The 5,356-nt window shown below is 43.7% G+C and overlaps 1 long non-coding RNA gene across 1 annotated transcript; it reads left to right on the top strand.

Moving 5' to 3' along the window:
• The first annotated feature begins 4,300 nt into the window (after positions 1 to 4,300).
• Positions 4,301 to 5,035, top strand: LOC308479157. The gene is made up of 2 exons (XR_013987514.1): positions 4,301 to 4,335; positions 4,589 to 5,035. It is a non-coding gene; the product is annotated as an uncharacterized lncRNA (long non-coding RNA).
• Positions 5,036 to 5,356: the final 321 nt, after the last annotated feature.

Here is a 5,356-nt window from a genome sequence, read left to right as displayed (position 1 = left end):
TTCTTCCTCACCCAGAGCTATTTGCACCCACAGCCAGCGAAGAAGAGGAGCAGAGCCCCAAATGTATCTGAATTAGTTTGAAGCATCTCTACATTCCAGTTTCTGCAATGTATTTCACACACAAACACACACACACACACACAGAGAGAGAGAGAGAGAGAGAGAGAGAGAGAGAGAGAGAGAGGCTGTTTAGGCTGTGCAGGGGGAATATTAAACAAAGACCTGCTCTTCTCACACGCCAGCGCCTGAAACAAGCCCTGCCTGTTCCACCTGACCTTTGCTGACCTGCCAGAGTATTTTTAGGAATTGCCCTCCGTGGCAAACCTTGTGCATGAGTGGCTCCTCCTTAGCTGTGAGCTAAAAATATCATCTCAAGGAGAAAGAGAAAAAGAGAGGGACTTTAAAAATGTTGGGAAAGAAAGGGGCTGTTTTGGGCAAAGGGAATACCTCTAGCCTGTCTGATAAATGCAATACATTGAATGGCAATATATTTGGTTGCGGCGTGAGCATACATGGGGGGTTAATTTGGGGTAAGAGGGTGAAATGATCCCCATTTTGGTGGCATCAGGTGGAGGGAAGTACGACAAGGGTTTAGGGCAGGGGTGACAACTGGATGTGGCCCGTCTGGGGAATCATTACCTTCTCCACCCCTGCGGGCCAACTTTGACAGGTGAGTGTTGCAATTCACCTGTCAATCACCTTCAATTTCAAAGGAGCGTGCATTAGGGAGATTCCAATTCCCAACAGACACATTTCTGAAAGTAATATCCCCTGTCCCTATAAACTGGAACTCAAACACTGCAAACCCGGAAGTAAGTGTTCCGGTTTGCGAATTTTTTTCAGAAGCCAAACATGCTCCATTTTGAGTGCCACCCTTACATTTTGGGTGCCACCCTTCTGTTTTGAGTGTTACACTGAGGTCTGTCTGTTTTTGCTATTTATTTTGCGTTTTTGTTTTTGCACCTCTTTTTCGTTTTGTTTTTGTGACTGTGTGGAACCCAGTTCAGCTACTGATTGATTGTGTGACTGCAGTACATTGTTTATTGCTTTCATTTTATGGATCAATGGTCTCTTTAGATAGTAAAATTAATGTTCAATTGCTGTTTGAAGATTTGTTTTTAAAAGTCTAGAATGGATTAATCCATTTTGCATTACATTCTATGGGAAAGTACGCCTTGGTTTTGGAATGCTTTGGTTTTGGAACAGACTTCTAGAACGGATTAAGTTTGAGAACCAAGGTACCACTGTATAGGTGCTAACTAACTCAGCAATGCTAAGAAGGCTCTGTTATTACCAAATTCAGCTGTAGTTTTGACTAGTATTTTTGCAAGCAATTTCCCCTGTATGCTGTTTTCTCAAATCCATGCATTTACAGGCACATGTGACCTTAGCATATGCATTCTCCTATACATTACTTGGCCAAAGAACTGCACTGCAAAATTTATAGATTTGGAAGGATGGTTGTGGTCTGGATCACGAATTGTTTCAGAAAGTGCAAATTATTTAGGTTTAAATGTGAGCTGAATCAAATTTCTCTGCCACCCTTTGCCAAATAGCATAGCAGTGCAATTAAAACTTGAACCCCAGAGGTGGGGTTTTCAAAAGGAGAAGTGGTATGAAAGTGTAGAATCAGAACGTACCAGGATATTTGATTCTGTTTATATGGGGATGAAAACCAACTATGGTTTCCTGTCCCAATACAGGTGTTAACTAACTCAGCAATGCTAAGCAGGCTCTGCTGTTACCAAATTCAGCTGGTTTTATTTACTTTGCATAAACTTCAGTTGCATTGTCGCAGACTGCAATTCATGGCATTTCATGAGTTTCATGACATTTGAGCCCATTGCTAACTTCCTGGGTTAGATGCCACTGGTACGATCCAAGGAGCTGGCGCAGGGCTGGATCAAGACATTTTGGCACACATAAAATATGCACAGCCCAAATGAACAATGGTTGGAAATGAACATTGTTCATTTGGGTTGTGCATATTTTATGTTTTATTTATTGTTTATGACTACTTTTGTAGTTATGTATCTTTTTTCCATATTGCAAGTCGCCTTGGCTTGAACTGTGGAAAGGCAGCATACAAATAAAATTCAGCATGTATGTATACATTCTGCCCTTGTGGCTCTCGTAACCTGAGGCAGTTACCTCACATTGCCACATGGGTGTGCCGGCCCTGAGCTGGAGCAACTTCCCTACCAAGCAACGTTATGACATTTGGGCTGAACTACAGTTCCCATACGGGATGCGAATGGCACTGTGGGTTAAACCACAGAGCCAAGGACTTCCTGATCGGAAGGTTGGCGCTTCGAATCCCTGCGACGGGGTGAGCTCCCGTTGCTCGGTCCCTGCTCCTGCCAACCTAGCAGTTTGAAAGCACATCAAAGTGCAAGTAGATAAATAGGTACCACTCCGGCGGGAAGGCAAATGGCATTTCCGTGCGCTGCTCTGGTTCGCCAGAAGCGGCTTAGTCATGCTGGCCACATGACCCGGAAGCTGTACACCGGCTCCCTCGGCCAATAAAGCAAGATGAGCGCCGCAACCCCAGAGTCAGTCACGACTGGACCAAATGGTCAGGGGTCCCTTTACCTTTTTACAGTTCCCATCATTCCCTGGGAAGAGAGAGTGATTGTTAAACCACTCTAGGAATGTTAGCTCTGTGAGGTGAACTGGGGTCTCTTAACAACTCTCAGCACCCTTAGCAAACTGCGGCTCCCAGAATTCCTTGGTTGAAGCCATGGCTGTTTAAAACGGCATCATAGTGCTTGAAATATGTTTTTAAAAGTTTGGCCTTTTACTGCCAGTAGGCCTATTCAGTTCTTTAAAAATTTCCAAGATGAGACTGTCCTTTGTATGAGAATACCTTGTACTGTTTTTATTCCGGTGTTGAGTGTTGCATTGCTTATTTTGTCGGACACTTCCTCAATATTTTACATGAGGGGACGGCCTATTAATATTTTTATAAAAAATATTTTAAAAATATTGGTTGCAGCTCCCCTGCTGACTGAAGCAACCAGGTTTCCCCTGTGTGTGATGTGTGGAATGGCCCTTTGCTTGAAGATTGGGTAGGAAATGGACACTGTCACTCTGACTTGTGCAATTTAGAGCCATTCCGAGTGAAAGGTGAACTATTTCAGGGATTATCTCCATCTGCCCTGAAGTGTTTCCTTTCTCTTTTCAAGATCTTGCCCGTTGTCAAGAGCACAGTCCTGGTGGGGACGCGCAGGGTCTGCCTTCCTTCAGCCTTGCCTAAATGAGAGATCAGTGGCTTGACTTGAGACGATCTGCAGTAATGAAGAACAGGCAGCAAGCTCTGCAGTTCCACTGAGGTCAAACTACTAAGATAAGTTTCCATGTTGCCGGTGGGGAAATCATCCCTTCTGAAGAGAATGTCTCCCCCCATTCTCATTCTCATTCTCTCTCTCTTTCTGGCACTATGGTTTGGTTCCACTGGTGCAATGGTGCCCTCATCAGGCGGTACCTAAAAGTGTCCAGGGAATCCGATGCTATGGCTATTTTTCATAGAATCACAGAATTGTAGGGTTGGGGGAGGACCACCAATGATCATGTAGTCAAACCCCCTGCAATGCAGGACTGACAGCTACTGGTTTGACTGATTTCAATGTTGTATCTTTAAATTGTCCTAACCTGCCATGGACCTCGGGGCGAAGTACTGGTAAGAAGACTAATAACAGTGAATAATGATAGTAATATTCTAGGTGTTGCTTCCTTTTGGGGAGTCTTTCAGGGCCCAGCCCCACAAGGCCTTGATCCAGCCCCTATAAATCTAATTTTCAACAGGTAGCATCTTGAGATCCATTGTTTTAATCTAATCTAAGTGGATTGAAGACTGTGGTCTAAAGTAGCCGATCTACCAGTATATCTGAAGGAGCATCTCCACCCCCATTGTTCTACCCGGACACTGAGGTCCAGCACCGAGGGCCTTCTGGCGGTTTCCTCACTGCGAGAAGCCAAGTTACAGGGAACCAGGCAGAGGGCCTTCTCGGTAGTGGCACCCGCCCTGTGGAACGCCCTCCCACCAGATGTCAAAGAGAACAACAACTACCAGACTTTTAGAAGACATCTGAAGGCAGCCCTGTTTAGGGAAGCTTTTAATGTTTGATGTATTACAGTATTTTAATATATTTTTTGGAAGCCGCCCAGAGTGGCTGGGGAAGCCCAGCCAGATGGGCGGGGTATAAATAAATAATAATAATAATAATAATTATTATTATTATTATTATTATTATTATTATTATTATTATTTTATTATACATTTTAATATGGTAAATATATCCTTTATTGCAGATATAGCTGGGAAGACGGTAAAAGGCAAGTGACTGGATTTTATGTTGTTCTATTTTATTATTATTTCCAAAATTCTCACTCGCTTTAATGAGCCATTGCCAAGCAGTATAGACTCGGCTGAACTATATGGGCCCAATGGTCTGACTCTATAAGCAGTTTCCTATGTTCCTAAGACTGGTGGCAAAACGATTGAAAGCTGAAAATATGCCACTGTATATCATCTGCTCACTGAATGCAACACATGCCAAAGTCTTGCTCTCTACCCTTTCTCTAATAGGATCCTTCACATCTGTGCACCTGCAAATTTTGCACAGGAGGAGGGAAGCCGTAAACTGCAAGAGACAAAAACAGGCAGCCGAACTTCTCAAGTCACACCATGTTCCTCAAAGGCACACTCCAAAGAGTGGCTTACAGTAATTTCCTGCAATTTAAAAGTATTTATTTTTAAAACACTGGCTGCCAAACTCCATCTGACTCTCATACTGAATTTCACCATCCAAACGCAGCAATTTATTTGGGATCATCCGACTCAACCGGTGATTAAAATGTCTCGGTGTTAAATACCGCTCAGCGATGGTGAGAGCTTCAATGCATCCTCAGGGCGCTCTCTATAATTAATGCTACGTACTTAAAGCAGGGCACTTTGCTGATCGCCGTGCTAACCCTTTGTTGCCTGAAGGTGTGTGTGGGGGGGGGGGGAGTGCAATATATTCTAGCAAAAACATTCCCATTTTGCATATGTTTCTTATTTGGGCACTCAAAGGCTACTTTGTACTTATATGGTGTTTTAATAATTCACATTATTTGCCTCCTGTCCAATCGTAGGCTGGGGTGTCAGTGTGTGTTTAGAGGGACTGATGCTGTCTCCGAAGGCTGCCTCCTAGATCTATTATTCCAGTGGAAGTAGGAATGCATTTAAAGCATATTTGCTCTCCCAAAGAATCCCGGGAACTTTACTTCACCCCTCACAGAGCTGCAATTCCCGGGACCCTAAGCAAACTGCTGTTTCCAGGATTATTGGGTTGGGGCAAATGTATTGTGTGTG

Source organism: Podarcis pityusensis (genome assembly GCF_964106645.2).
Source record: "Podarcis pityusensis genome assembly, chromosome: 6".
NCBI lineage: Eukaryota > Metazoa > Chordata > Lepidosauria > Squamata > Lacertidae > Podarcis > Podarcis pityusensis.
This window is presented reverse-complemented; position numbering and strand designations above follow the sequence as displayed.